The sequence below is a fragment of the Paramisgurnus dabryanus genome, chromosome 18 (genome assembly GCF_030506205.2).
Source record: "Paramisgurnus dabryanus chromosome 18, PD_genome_1.1, whole genome shotgun sequence".
NCBI lineage: Eukaryota > Metazoa > Chordata > Actinopteri > Cypriniformes > Cobitidae > Paramisgurnus > Paramisgurnus dabryanus.
In genome coordinates this window covers 7,017,956-7,033,264 of record NC_133354.1, presented here as the reverse complement: position 1 = coordinate 7,033,264, position 15,309 = coordinate 7,017,956, and the positions used below count along the sequence as shown (strand labels likewise).

The 15,309-nt window shown below is 38.5% G+C and overlaps 1 protein-coding gene across 9 annotated transcripts in view; it reads right to left on the bottom strand.

Annotated features, from left to right (window-relative positions):
- The window catches only part of tcf4 (transcription factor 4), a 144,712-nt gene that overhangs the window by 72,103 nt on the left and 57,300 nt on the right, over positions 1–15,309 (bottom strand). The gene's annotated exons all lie outside the window — the stretch shown is intronic.

Sequence of the window (15,309 nt, the reverse complement as noted above, 5' to 3'; positions counted from 1 at the left end):
ACAATCTTTTCAACAGAGATAAAAGTACTGTGATGTTTTCCTTCATGACACAAAACTGATGTTCTGATTTTAGATTTTTGGGAAATGAATGGGATTATGGACATTTGTTTTCTGATTAGAAGATCCTAAAAAAGTTTCTCCACAGAATAATACTTGTTTCATTCCTAGCTCTAGTTTTTGCTATAGTAATAAATTTACTAAATGTGCTCCTGTATAGCTCAGTGGTCGAGCATTGAATTTGCAGCACAAGAGGTCCTGGGTTTGATCCCAGGAAACACAAATTGTTGTAATGCACTGCAAGCTGCTTTGGATGAAAGCGTCTCTTTCAAATGCATATAACTGTAATGCATTTGCTAAAAGCTTTAAGAACGAACAATAAAATAATCACTACAATCAAACACAATATATTTTTTCCGTCATCTTCCAGAATTCCTTAAAGGTCAAACACAAGGTCAACAACTACCACATGCATGACCTTTTTAAAGACATGCATTCATATCTGTCGCATTTATCTAACATGGCAAAATAAAACCTATAAAGCAGTGTTTCATCTACACAATAACATCTTTCTGTCTTTTCTTTGCACTCATAGATGATGGTCACACATAGTTTCTTGTATTAATATTATATTATATAGTAGAGACTCGAGAACATGACATTTTTTGCAGCTGCAGTAAATTCCTGCTAATCCTCAGAAGCCTGAATCTGGATGTGGGAATGAATTCCGGAAGAGAACTGGAATGAGACGGGAATGTGCACACATACACATGATGTCTTCAGCTTGCGTTCAGCTTTCATGTCTTTGCTCTTTTATTTCTTAGTTCTTTTATCTTCTGTCCTTTATTCATTTTTTATTTCATCCGTTAGTTTGTTCTTTCTTTACTCTTCAGGACTTCTGAAGTCTTTATGAGATAAATTACCTGACAGCATTTCCACATTTCATCATCTGTTTCATGATTTCTTTTACCACTGATATTTGAACAGTAATGATCTCAGTTTGCTCTGAAATCTGACTCATCTCATAGCCATTTCTCCCAATGTTTGCATGAGGACGCCTGACTCACGCCAAAGTTTCTCAGTGGTTTTGACAGGGAACGAGGGAACACACACGACACCCCTTCATTACACCAGAGAACATGCGTCGCACCAATAAGTGCTTTTGTTATGGATAATAACTGGCTCATAGTCATCAGCTAGTCAAAGACAAACCCGCTCTGACTCAACAACACCAGCAGATTATGGATTATATCCAGCGTTTTCATGCATTTCTGCAGGCGTGCAGCTGGGCATCATCGCTGCCGTTAAGTGCACGTTATCCGAAATACAGACGTCATACATTTTCCACAGCTAAAAATGCTGAGAGCAACAAAACGAAGTTGCTATTTTGCTTGTTTAGGGTCTGTAGCTCATTGCGCTAATAAATCCTGTTGACAAAATGAAGATTATGTCCAATCTATCACATCCATCCACACACACATGCTTTAAAACACACCAACAAATCTTCTGCGATAATACAAGAATCCTACTGATCACTAAGAGACCTGAGCAACACTTAATGCCAATTTCTAACAAATAAACATACAAATGAGCCCTTTTAACAAACACACATACACATACGCACACACACTCCTCATCCATGCCAGATTTTTTATGAAACTGAATGGCAGGGTTGAAAGAGACAAAGAGAGCGAGAGGGAGTTTCAGCAGACGATGGACGGGTGACTTTCAATGCACATCAGACAGATGCTTTATACCAATGACATTAACATTAGCATCTTTAACATTAAATACACAACTTCAAAAACACCATAACAACATTATAATGGCACTTTATCCTACAGATTTTAAAACATTTAAATCCATTTTATATAAATAACATGACATAAATTTGATTAATAATTTATAATAAAAATTAAAAAAAAAATTATAAACAAGTTATAAAATATATACAAATGTATGCATGATTCATAAAATATTCATACAAATTTTCAAATAATTAATTTTTTAATTTATTAAAATAATGTTTAAAATATTTAAAAATTGTTATTTAAAAATCAACTTTTTACTTCATAATTTTATTTTTGCTTTTAATTTATTTTGGAAATATTTTAGTGAGAATTGTAAACCTTAATAGGGCTGCATAATGATTAATCACGCTTGCAAAATATACGTTTTTGTTACATAATATATTTACATTTCTGTGTGTGTGTGTAATAATTATGTATATATAAATACAGACACATGTATATATTTAAGAAATATTTACATGTGTATATACATAAATATATATATATTTTTTTTTCTTAAAATTATACATAAATGTGTGTGTGTGTGTATATATATATATATATATATATATATATATATATATATATATATATATATATATATATATATATAATTATTATACACAGTAAACACACAGAAGCATAAATGATGTAAACAAAAACTTTTATTCTGCAAATGATTTGTCATGATTAATCGTTTTGCTGCCCTAAACCTTAACCATGTTTGATAAATGAAATCTAATGATGAATCACACAGAATTATAGGTCAAATAAGAGTGATTATAAATATAAAGATCTGTCTGGTGTAGTGAAACCCAGCATCAAAGCCAAAACTAAAACAGGCCATCTTCATAAACAATCCAGGCTTTAAATACGAGGATATTCAGTTTTTTTTTAAAGTGACTTCACATCTACTGCCAAATGACCCACAATTGCAGTATATATAAAACATCATAAAATCACAATTTAAAGCACAGAATCACATGACCATGACACGATACAAATGGTTTTGTCTATTGAGCGCTTTGTTAATGGCACTAATTTAGGGTGTACTGGGGAAAAGAAAAGCAGATATGTAGTTTGAATAACTGGAGAAAAGAAGATCTCCTGCAGTAAGGCAACACTATTAGACAGCTGAGGCCATGAGGATTCTTATAATGAACAATAATTTGGAAATGATGCCTCCTGACAGGCAATTTCTTGGAGAAAATTAAGCTGCACAATGTTTTTCTCTCCCCACCCCGACATGGAAAACAAATATGGAACTGTTCCAGCGTGGCAGGGTTTCCTCTGGTTTTAATCCTGTTTGATGCGTGGTCTGCGCTGAAGGAGCGGCGCGGGGGGATGCGGGGTGCTTATCTCGCCCTGGGGGGAGAGCGAGAATCTACCCTTCACGTACGACCCTCCGCAGTAGAACTTACAGCCACAAAACCCCACATAAACCCCACCGCAGGCCCGACAAAACCCAGCCGAGACCACAGAAACACCTTTGAAAACCGGCCAAACCCACGAGCTGCACGCTAAACTAAACGGCACAACAGAATGAGCTTTATTTCTTTGAATTCAGCATTTTAAAGCCATACAATTACCACATAAATGAGTCAAATATCCTGACTGACAGCGCTGCACAGGAAACACATTTAATGTGCAATAATCATATGCACACATATATAAATGCTTTAGATTTTTTATCTATGTTGAACTGAAAGAAATTCATATAATATGAAAAATATGCATCTATTAATATTAAATAAATGTACTTTTGTACATGTGAATTTTATGCAAATATAGTTGAGGTATGTAAATCCTATGTAACAGCAAATGATTTGTTGCAAAACATCAAAAAGCAGAGACTGCAGGTAAACATGAAGTGAACATTTTTTACAACATATAACACACTCTGAAAAACACAAAGCTCTCTATCACATTGAGGGGTATGAGAGCAGGTGCAGAAACACCACAAACTGTGTGAAAGAGAGAGAGACATTTGTGAGAGTGGACCTATAAGAGTAAGACAGACAAAAAGAGGCTGATCTATAAGAATGAGACAGATCTGTGAGAGAGTCAGACAGATCTGTGAGACTGAGACAGATCTGTGACAGAGTGAGACAGACAAAAGAGGCTGATCTATAAGAATGAGACAGATCTGTGAGAGAATGAGACAGATCTGTGAGAGAGTGAGACAGATCTGTGAGACTGAGACAGATCTGTGACAGAGTGAGACAGACAAAAGAGGCTGATCTATAAGAATGAGACAGATCTGTGACAGAGTGAGACAGATCTGTGAGACTGAGACAGTCCTGTGACAGAGTGAGACAGACAAAAGAGGCTGATCTATAAGAATGAGACAGATCTGTGAGAGAATGAGACAGATCTGTGAGAGAGTGAGACAGATCTGTGAGACTGAGACAGATCTGTGACAGAGTGAGACAGACAAAAGAGGCTGATCTATAAGAATGAGACAGATCTGTGACAGAGTGAGACAGACCTGTGACAGAGTGAGACAGACAAAAGAGGCTGATCTATAAGAATGAGACAGATCTGTGAGAGAATGAGACAGACCTGAGAGTAAGACAGATCTTTGAAAGAGTGAGACAGATCTGTAAGACTGAGACAGACAGAAATAGGCTAATTTATAAGAGTGAGACAGATCTGTAAGAGAAGGAGACAGATTTATAAGAGTGAAACAAATCTGTGAGAGAGTGAGACAGACCTGAGAATGAGACAGATCAGTGAGAGAGTGAGACAGATCTGTGAGACTGAGACAGATCTGTGACAGAGTGAGACAGACAAAAGAGGCTGATCTATAAGAATGAGACAGATCTGTGAGAGAATGAGACAGATCTGTGAGAGAATGAGACAGATCTGTGAGACTGAGACAGATCTGTGACAGAGTGAGACAGACCTGTGACAGAGTGAGACAGACAAAAGAGGCTGATCTATAAGAATGAGACAGATCTGTGAGAGAATGAGACAGACCTGAGAGTAAGACAGATCTGTGAAAGAGTGAGACAGATCTATAAGACTGAGACAGACAGAAATAGGCTAATTTATAAGAGTGAGACAGATCTGTAAGAGAAGGAGACAGATTTATAAGAGTGAAACAAATCTGTGAGAGAGTGAGACAGACCTGAGAATGAGACAGATCAGTGAGAGAGTGAGACAGATATGTGAGAGAGTGAGACAGAACTGAGAGTGAGACAGATTTATAAGAGTGAGATAGATTTATAAGAGTGAGACAGGTTTGTGAGAGAGACAGAGCTGAGTGTGACAGATCTGTGAGAGAGTGAGACATACCTGAGAGTGAGACAGATCTGTGAAAGAGTGAGACAGATCAGAAAGAGTGAGACAGACAGAAAGAGGCTGATTTATAAGAGTGAGACAGATCAGAAAGAGTGAGGCAGACAGAAAGAGGCTGATTTATAAGAGTGAGATAGATCTGTGAGAGAGTGAGACCGACCTGAGAGTGAGACAGACAGAAAGAGACTGATCTATAAGAATGAAACAGATCTATAAGAGTGAGACAGAGCTGTAAGAGTGAGACAGATCTGTGTGAGTGAGACAGACCTGAAAGTGAGACAGATCTGAGAGAGAGTGAGACATATTCATAAGAGTGAGACAGATCTGTGAGCGAGTGAGAGAAATCTGAGAGTGAGACAGAGTTGTGAGAGAGTGAGACAGTCCTGAGAGTGAGACAGACAGAAAGAGGCTGATCTATAAGAATGAGACATATCTGTAAGACAGTGAGACAGACCTGTAAGAGTGAGACAAACAGAAAAAGGCTGATCTATAAGAATGAAACAGATCTAAAAGAATGAGATAGAGCTGTGAGAGTGAGACAGACCTATGAGAGTAAGATAGACAGAAAGAGGCTGATCTATAAGAGGGTGAAAGACATGTGAGAGTAAGACAGACAGAAAATGCTGAATAAATGACAAAGTCTGTGTGCACACCACAATATTTTAATGTTACACCAACACACGCTAAGCTCTTATTATTACATAATGGGAAATATATCACCTAGATAAAGAGGTCAACTGTACAATCTGTAAAAACAAACAATATGATGATCAGGAAAGCGGTTCAATACAATAGATGCAATATGAAGTTTTTATTTAGGAGTTTAAAGGGTTTCAGTGAGGTCTGACGAAGAGAAAAGACAACGTGTGTGTTTAGGAAGAAAAGCCCGGGTGCTGTGTCGTCTCTGATAGAATTATGAAAGTAAATCTGGCACACGGTCGCTCCAGAGAGCCCTGATTGGTCAAGGTCGAGGTTCGGAGGTTGGATGTGCAACTGTGTTCCTCTGCCAAGTTCATCTTTAAAGAAGCTCTCAAAGAGCTGCAGGTCTGACAGCCAAAACCCTTTTAACATGACACACTCCTTCAGTGCTACAGCTTCATGACGATATACACAGAGAAGGAATCTAATGTCTAAACATAAACTTCTCAAAGCACAAAAACAGATCAGTAAGTACGTCATCAAGTCTATTTGAGTGCAGTGATGCTCGCCGAAATAATTATTAAAAAACTCAGCTAAAGAAAGGTCCATGAGGGGGAAGGGTTAGAGAAAGGCCCTGATGCTCCATACAGACATGAATCACTTCAGTTTCCATGACATCAGTGGGCATCAGGCCAGCGTGCCAACAAAGTCTGAGAGGTAAAGAATGAGAAGACAAGATTTACACGGAGAGCACACACACACACATACACACACAACAAATTAAAAACATTGTCCTCCTATCGAAAGCTCTTCATGGCACATCAAAAATATATTTTACACATCGCTCAGCGAGTCACAATCAGATTGACCCTGCTGGCATTGAGATGTTGGCATCGAGAACGTTCGACTGAATAAAAACAACCATGGATTTGCGGGCTGCTGGGTTCGGGCGTCAATCGTAGGTGCCGCTCCACCCGTTGTGCAGAAAGCTATCGATAGTCAATCGAGGGGTTGAACTGGCAAATTAAAATTCTGCTGTGCCGGTGGGGGGGCGGTGCACTTGTTAAGTTTCTTTGAAAGCGCTTGATTACATTCCAGGCAGATTTCCCAATGCAAAACAGGCCCTCATTAAACGACCCCCACCCGTCCGCAGATCAATATAATAAAAAAACCCTTAAAAACCAAACCCAAAATCTACCATGCGCTTGCCAAACACGGCACACAAACGTACGCGGGCGCTCAAGAGGAGCACCTGAGCTTTACAAGAACACGAGGGGCTGTTCGGGGGTTGCGTCGCTTTGAATACATTTAGTAATTTGGCACGTTTTCACCGACGGAAAATTAACCTCGGCCGCCGTTACAGTTTTGGCATTAGTTATAAAGTTGAACAATTATGTACAAGTGAAAAAGTTGGAACTGGATTTGTGTGTGTGTGTGTGTTTGTTTGAGAAAAGCCTCCGCTGCTAAAATGCGGCAGACACTGCAGATTTTTTGTTGGCTCGGTGACAGCGTTAGCAGTGCCAAGCCCCGCGGCTAACGCTAGTAAACGACGCACAGGAACAATTTAAGAGCTCCGAATCTTCTCCTCTCGCTGCTGCACGTCATTCACGATGTCCTTATAGCAGAAAGATTTCTAGATGTGATTCTCCTTTATTTGCTTTCTGTTATTCTTTTGTCTTCTTCCTCTTGTGTCTTTTGTTTTGATATGCAAACCCAGACAAATACGCCACTTTTCTTTGTTTCAACGGATTTGTTTTGTGATTCCAAAATAAAAATTTGAACGGCATACGAGGTGTTTGTCGACTCTAAAATCCGAAACGATGTTCTCTGTTGTATTTCTGTGAGGAACAACACGGCAGTAGGGATTACTTACACCACCGAAATCCCAAACAATAGAAAAAAAAACATTACAGATCACGAGACAATTTAACACAACAATGAACAAAGAAACATCTCGCTAAAGCTTGTGCGTTTTGTTATGTGCTTGTTATGAAGCCTTTTAACTTTGTGCTAAAGAGAGCTTAGATGATCTTAAAATTCAGATCTGTGCCGGGAACGACGGAGACAAAGAAGGAACGAAATCTGTGCCAAACCGAAACGCTGTACGAGGCTTTAGGCTGAAACATTAGCACAGGTTTATATTGAGAACGCTGCTATTTGCATTCAACAAACCTGAACATCTGAACAAGTGCAAGAGTTTCTGTCACAATAATTACCTGCAGTTAAACACTGATGTCAGACAGAGTAAAGATCAACCATGCTTTTCAACAAAAAGCCTCATCTTCTGGAAAAATCTCACACTAAACGTCTAAAACATTTCAATCTCCAGCGGATGAAGTTTTTCGAGGAAGACGACCGGCGATGTGGTGATACTTCTTGCCAAAGCGTGTCTAAGCAAACAGAAGTGAAATTCTGCTGGAGTCTGGCTGCTGTACAGAAGCGCTACGAGGCATTTCAGACGATACGTGAAAAAGGTTCAATAAAACCAGCTTGAGAGTTATAAAAGGAAATCACAGATTTGAATATGCTCCTTTAATAGACTTACGCTAATAAAAAAAGTCCTTTTGAATCCATTTCAGTTCCTGAGGTGATCTTATTTGGAAAGAAAACTGGCCAGGTCTAAAAAACTATTCACAAAATTTTCTCATAATTACAGCAGAAACGCTAACATTATGCAAAAGCTTTTGAAACTTTTAACCCCTTTACTGCCATAGCCATATTTGAGTGGGGGGGGGTGAAAATTTACACTTTCAAATTAATATAACTCTGGCATCAAGTCTAATCTTAATCTTGGTTTAAAGAAGATACTTGTTAAGTTTTTCACAGAAGTGCTTGGAGGTAAAAATATTAAATAAAAATTGTTACAGCAGTTTACATTTATTGTAATAAATAAAAATAATGCAATAAAGTATATATTTTAATATATAAAATTATCACAAAAAAATCAGGTTTGTTTGTGTAATGCTGCATTCACACCAGCATTGGTGTGCTATTTGCGCATAGTTTGACGCTTGAAGATTTGAGTTTATTTGTGAAAGCTGCTTGTGAAATTCTAGTCATTCGAGACATTCACGTGGAAATTTGCGTCATGGGAGAGGCTTCGGCTCCAATCGCTTCCTGTAATCACGTCACTACTACAGAAAGGTCCTGATTGGTAAAGCGGGGGCGGAAATCCACCAAAGTTCAGATTTTTCAACTCGCGCGTTTCCCTGTGGCAACGCTCAATTTGCGTGGAACGCGCCATCCGTGCCGCAGGATGCCTAATTGCATCTTTGCATTGACTTAACATGTAAATCACTCACCCTTGCCGCCTCTACCGCGTCTGGTGTGAACCCTGCATTACACTTTTAATGGTTTTACCAACAACGCCCACTAGGTGTCAACATTCTGCAGCATACTCTTGTCACAAATTACTAAATTACTGTCACTGCATTATTATTACTGTTAAATGTTTTGATAGATTAAAATTTACATGCAAAATATTAATGTACACTCAGGTGTCCTACTCACTGGACAGTGCCAGTTAAGGGATTATATATCAGATGAGATGACCAATTTATACTAGCCTAAACCTAAAAAAAACAGCTGTATAAACAAAGAGCCACATCCTATAACACCTCACATTTTTATTCAGATTGACATGTGTAATGGTTTAAATATAAAATATGAATATGTACTGAATTTGAATATGTCTTATAACTCTGATCAATAAATAAGTTTACTTTATATTCAGTAAAAGGATATTAAACTTCTCTCATAATCTACTAATGGTCATGTTGTTACAAACCCATCCAGAAAGACTGATGGCAAGAACCATACTACACCATACCATAATTATTACTTGCGACAGATTAAAATAAAAGCTTTTTAAATTTTGTGACAGATTATGCACAGACACAGAGAAAGAGAAAGAGAGAGAGAAAGAGAGAGAGACATATAGACAGATGTACAGTCTGTCCACCTGCACTGCTGCTGTTTGTTAGTGTCCAGCATCTGTTAAATAAATACGATAAACTGAAAACACAAACTGTGCAACTCTGAACACACACACACACACACACACACACACACACACACACACACACACACACACACACACACACGCACGCACGCACACACACACACACACACACACACGCACACACACACACACACACACATTCTGGTTTCCATGTTTTGTGGGGACATTCCATAGACGTAATGCATTTTATACAATACAAACTGTATATTCTATTCCCCTTACCTGCCCCATTCCCTAACCCCAACCATCACAAAAACCTTTCTTGTACCTTAGATTTTCAATAAACATCATCTTGTTTGATTTATAAGCTTGTTTCCTCATGGGGACATCAAAATGTCCTCACAAGGTCACAAAAACACTGGTATTCCTATCTTTGTGGGGACAATTGGTCCCCACAACGTGATAATTACCAGGTACACACACACACACACACACACACACACACACACACACACACACACACACACACACACACACACACACACACACACACACACACACACACAGTACAAAAAGTCATGCAAAATTCACATTAGTGCAGCCCAAACTGCAGTAAATGATAAAACAGTGCATCAAATGTGTCCAGATGAAGACTTACTGTCTTCATACAATAGAAATACATCATTTACTATCAGCGCAGGGAAGTTTATGCTTTTCATACTACAGTAAAGAAACACAGCTTACTGGCCAGACCAAACAACTGATTAATATTTCACCAAAACTTTGAGACTTGACAGATGCGGCAATTAAATTTATTTTTGTAATGAACATTGATAAATTGTGCACGATAAGAGCAGAGGTGTATATGAATAAAAAATAAGCAGCCAATCACACATTTAGTGTTTCGGCGCTTGTGTGTGTGAGAGAACATATGTGTGTTTTTCCCAGGGTCTCTAATGCGCCTCTTCCTCCCCTGGTGGCAGTAATTATGGACCTGCGGTGGCTTTATGTGTGTGTGTGTGTGTGTGTGTGAGAGAGAGAGAGAGAGAGAGAGAGAGAGAGAGAGAGAGAGAGCAGGTGATTTGTAACAGCTGGCAGAAGAGGTACAGCTGCACAGGATTTTGGGAAACCTGTGCTGTTCACCACAGACTGCTCTCAGATCAGCTCTCACATTGACCAATGAGCTGTCTGTCTCATGATGATCTCATTCTCATTATAAACTGCATCACTGCGGCCCTGGATGCTGATTGGTCAATACAGTGGTCCAATCATGCTTACTGTAAATACATGATGGTGAACAGGTGTAGCTGCTACTATAACACTGAACATCAACACAGAGAAATCCTAAAAACCTCAGAAATGATGACGGACAAACAGACCGGAAAAAAATCAATTCAAGTTATTAGAAAAAACACTTGTCATTTAAAAAAAAACACGCTTTGATGAATTGTACTTATTGTCCATGTTGTCCAAAACTTTCTCAAACTTCTGTTTGTCTGGACATCTATGGCCTGGAGATGATCTTAGACACCTTTATGGTCCTAATCTTACTCAGGACCCCATTGGTCAACAGTTCCACTCCATCAATGATGAAGGATTCAGACGGGAGGGGGGCAGATGGATGATCCCTACAGGGGGTGAGATGGATGCACACGCGTGCACGGGCTGGCACCAACCTCAGCCAGGTGGAGACGGGCTCGTACGGCTCGGTTCAGAAGATTTGGCAGAGATTCTGATGAGAGTAATCACACAGAGAGCGCTCGCGACACGCACTGAATATAAAGCATCTCTCATCGTGAACATTTTATCGCTCCGAGCTTGCTCTTTCATGGCTCCGGGCACTTAATGGACTTCTCAGTTATGTTTCATTACAGTATCAGATGAAATCAAAACCAAAGTTTTACTTTCTTACAACCGTACTGTACATGTGTTATTGTACATAAACAATTCTATAATGTCCATCAGAATGAGAGCACATTTATAGTTCATATCCAGATCTCGGACTCCATCTGTTCTCCATTTAATCTCTTTGCTGTCCATGAGAAGCATCTGAAATATTAAAGAGACCTTATTCATTTATTTTAAAGGTCCCTTTCATTGAGCCGTCTCTAACATCTCTCGTCCTTCTCTTTTTTATTCTCATTTCTTTCTTTCTGAAAGTCTCAGATCTGTTTGTGTTTTGGCCTTGAAGCTTCACAGAAAGATTGCGAGTTTCTCTCCTGCCGGCGCTTTACAGATGTCAGACACCTGAGACTTCTGCTGCTGGATTGTTAGAAACGTGTGCAGGTGTGCGTATCAGTAATGCATTTGGTTTCTGTGCTTTACTCTACTGTATGTTGACAGGCTTTCAAAGGTGTAAATCTCTGTGCTCCAGCAGAAAGCAAACATCTCTATGAAACGTGAGGAAACACGATATCTTCTTCACAAAACCTCTGTGATTTTCCTTTTTCTCAATAGAATATAAAGAAACTCTGGTGTTACTCCGAGCATCTGCCGTTCATGAGCACAGAAACACATTTAGTCGTGAAGATGTTTTTTTTTTCATTATCGACAGCAGGCTGCAGCTCTGTTTAACCTGGAACATTCATTTCATTTCAACGCCAACGTTATTGCTGTCCTCCAAAAAAGATAAAAAACCAAAACATTCCCGTTCACGCAGACAGAACCTGTTCAAAGGTCACGGCGCCGAGGATGCTGGGTAAACGCGTGAGGAGCGCAGGTCAGCGTCTCCGAGCGAATCGAGAGCGAGTTAGAGGATGGAGATCCTTCATACAGCCGCCCGCAGTCGAACCACACGAGCCGTTAGCGCTTACAGCAAAAATCTGCTTCCAGAACAATCCATTACAGCTGACAAGTTAAATGTTCCATGCGACACCATATGGCAGCAGTGCAGCTCCTCATACAGGACACATTCAGAGGATGCATCACAATTAAGGTGTTTGGCTGCAGTACGACACACTGTCTCAATCCTGAAGAACTTCGCTTCTCTTTTTATCAGTCTGTTTGTCTAATCTCCACTCATCTTGTCGTTTCTTCTCATGTTTCTTTGATTCCTGATTCATGTACAGAACGCATGACTTTAAACCATGAGGGTCGACGGCACACAGATAACATGTGAGCACCGGGCTCACAACCGTACTGAAGTTATCGCTACTCAAATAAAACTACGGTAATGTGATATCTGCATCAGTGTAGACTCGTGTAAATGCTGGGTTGGTTAACCCATGGTGGAGTCAAACAGTTGGGTTGTAAATAAACCTGCTGGATTACATTAGTGCAATAAAAAGCAATACAATGAAAGATTATTCTGCAATAAGTATTCAACAATAAATAATGCATTCATTGTAATTAACTCTTTCCCCACCAGTGTTGTTTTTTTTAAGTTGCCAGCTATTTTTATGATTTTCACAGAAAATGTTCTTCTATACATATATAAAGATAAAATATATCAAATAAAAGAACAAAAAAATCATCCTATCTTCATTTGTTTACTTTTATCACCTCTTAAATATGGGTAGGTTTCTTGAAAAATACCAAATTTTGAGCAAAACGCTGAGATAATTGCATTAATGTAAAGGACTTTTGTTAGAGATCAGATTCAGAGCAATGATCGAACACAACACAAGGTTTTTACTGTTTTTGGATCAGTGGCTGCTTCAGTGTTTTATAAGTTGTGTAAGAGCGCCCCCTAGTAGATAATAGCAGAAATATGAATTGGCGTAAAAACTTGTGATTTTTGTGATTTTGAAACTTGTGACGCAGGGAAGCGTTTTTTCTTAACCCTTCTATTATGTTTGGGTCAAATTGAATCCAAAGCTACTTTGACATCTCTGGAAAATATGCTAATTGTATTTTTAAACCTATTTTTTGACTTTTCCTTGATACTTTTTGACCTGAAGTTATTTACACACAGTGTTTTTTACTATTAATATGTGAAAACCGGTAAAACTGTTCTTAAATAAAATAAATGTTATATATTATATTCATTACTTCTGTTATTTTTTACTAAATATACACTAAATGTATGTGCTACAAAAGATATGTTTTCATAGAAATGTATCTATTCAATAAACAAGTTATGTTTTTCCCTACAATTTTATTTTAAATTAGAAACTCAATTTGACTACAAACACTAACCCCCTAAAACCTGAGTTTTGGTTTGTCTTTTTTTAGTTTTCTTTTAGCTTTTTTTGGGTTAGGAAGAACCAATAAATATAATAACATTTTTTTTTCTTTGAAGATAAAGCAGTGTATTTGTCCATTTTTGTGTACAACAGGTTCCAGTTACACACAATTAAGTATTATGATGCAAACAACAAAAAAATGTATGTCCACATATGTCAACATCCAGGTCTTAGGAGGTTAAAAAAGTGTTGCTAAAATTTGAACATAACAGGAGGGTTAATTGACAAGATAACTCGTCAAAGGATATCTCGTCAATGGTGGGAAAGGGTTAAAAGGGATATTTATAAAAAAAAATACAATTTCTGTGATCATTTACTCAAAATAAAGTTTTTCTGCTGAACACAAATAAAGATATGTTGAAGAATGTTTGTAACCAAGCAGATCTGGGGCACCACTGACTTCTATAGTAGGTGAAAATAATACTATGGAAGTGTATGGTGCCCCAGATCTGTTCAGTTTGTAACAACTTTAGGTTGAGTAAATAATGACAGAATTTTAATCTATCAATAAATTATCACTTTTAAAAATGTCAAGAGATGAATCTACTCATATCAGGAGATTTTGGTCTTAGCACACATCCCAAATGTTTAAATGACTAATAACAGGCTGGCTAATCTAAACATCACTAAACATGACAGGTCTTTGATCAGCTTTTAAATGATCAATCTGAGCGAAACTCATGCATTCAGTCATCTGCCCTATTGACACCTGTGAACATCTGACCCAAAACACGCACCAAATGAAACACTTGAAAGGGTCGTGTGATTAGAAGTGTATTAAAATAAAGTCAGAGGAGATATAATGAGCCTCACACCTCCGTCTAACACCGAGGGCTTGTGGGTAAAAACAGCATCTGAACAGCTGGAGGAAGATAATGAGAGAAGCAGAAATCGCCCTACTTCCTGTTTTACCGCGTTACACCAACGCTGCGTTCCGTCACTTCACACGCGCTCGCTCACAATGAGACGTTTAACAGGGCTTCAAGGTCGAAACGCTCCATCACACACCCTGACGTCCCAAAACGGCCTCGTTTTAAACCGGTGAGGGGCGCGCAGGGGGGAGGTCAAAGGTCACGGCCCTTCTCTTGTCCAGCCGGTTGAGGTTAATGCGGGGTCTTCGTTCAAAAGAGCCGCGTGTCAATCCGCAGTGACAGAAACACATAGACAGACGCCATTTTGGCTCAAGCTGACACGTGCTTAAAGATCAAACCTGATATAACCCGAGTGAACTTCAAGAGTAATGAACTTAAGCTTGATATGCTTGATATGATATTAGCAGATATAAAAATATTACTATTGTTGTAAGTTTGACGAAATGGATTTGATTTATATCACTAAAACAAATATTTTCACATATGTAAAATATATTTGAGAATATATGTATATGAGTACATGTGTGTGTGTTTACTCGAATTCCTAAAACAGATTTACAATTAAA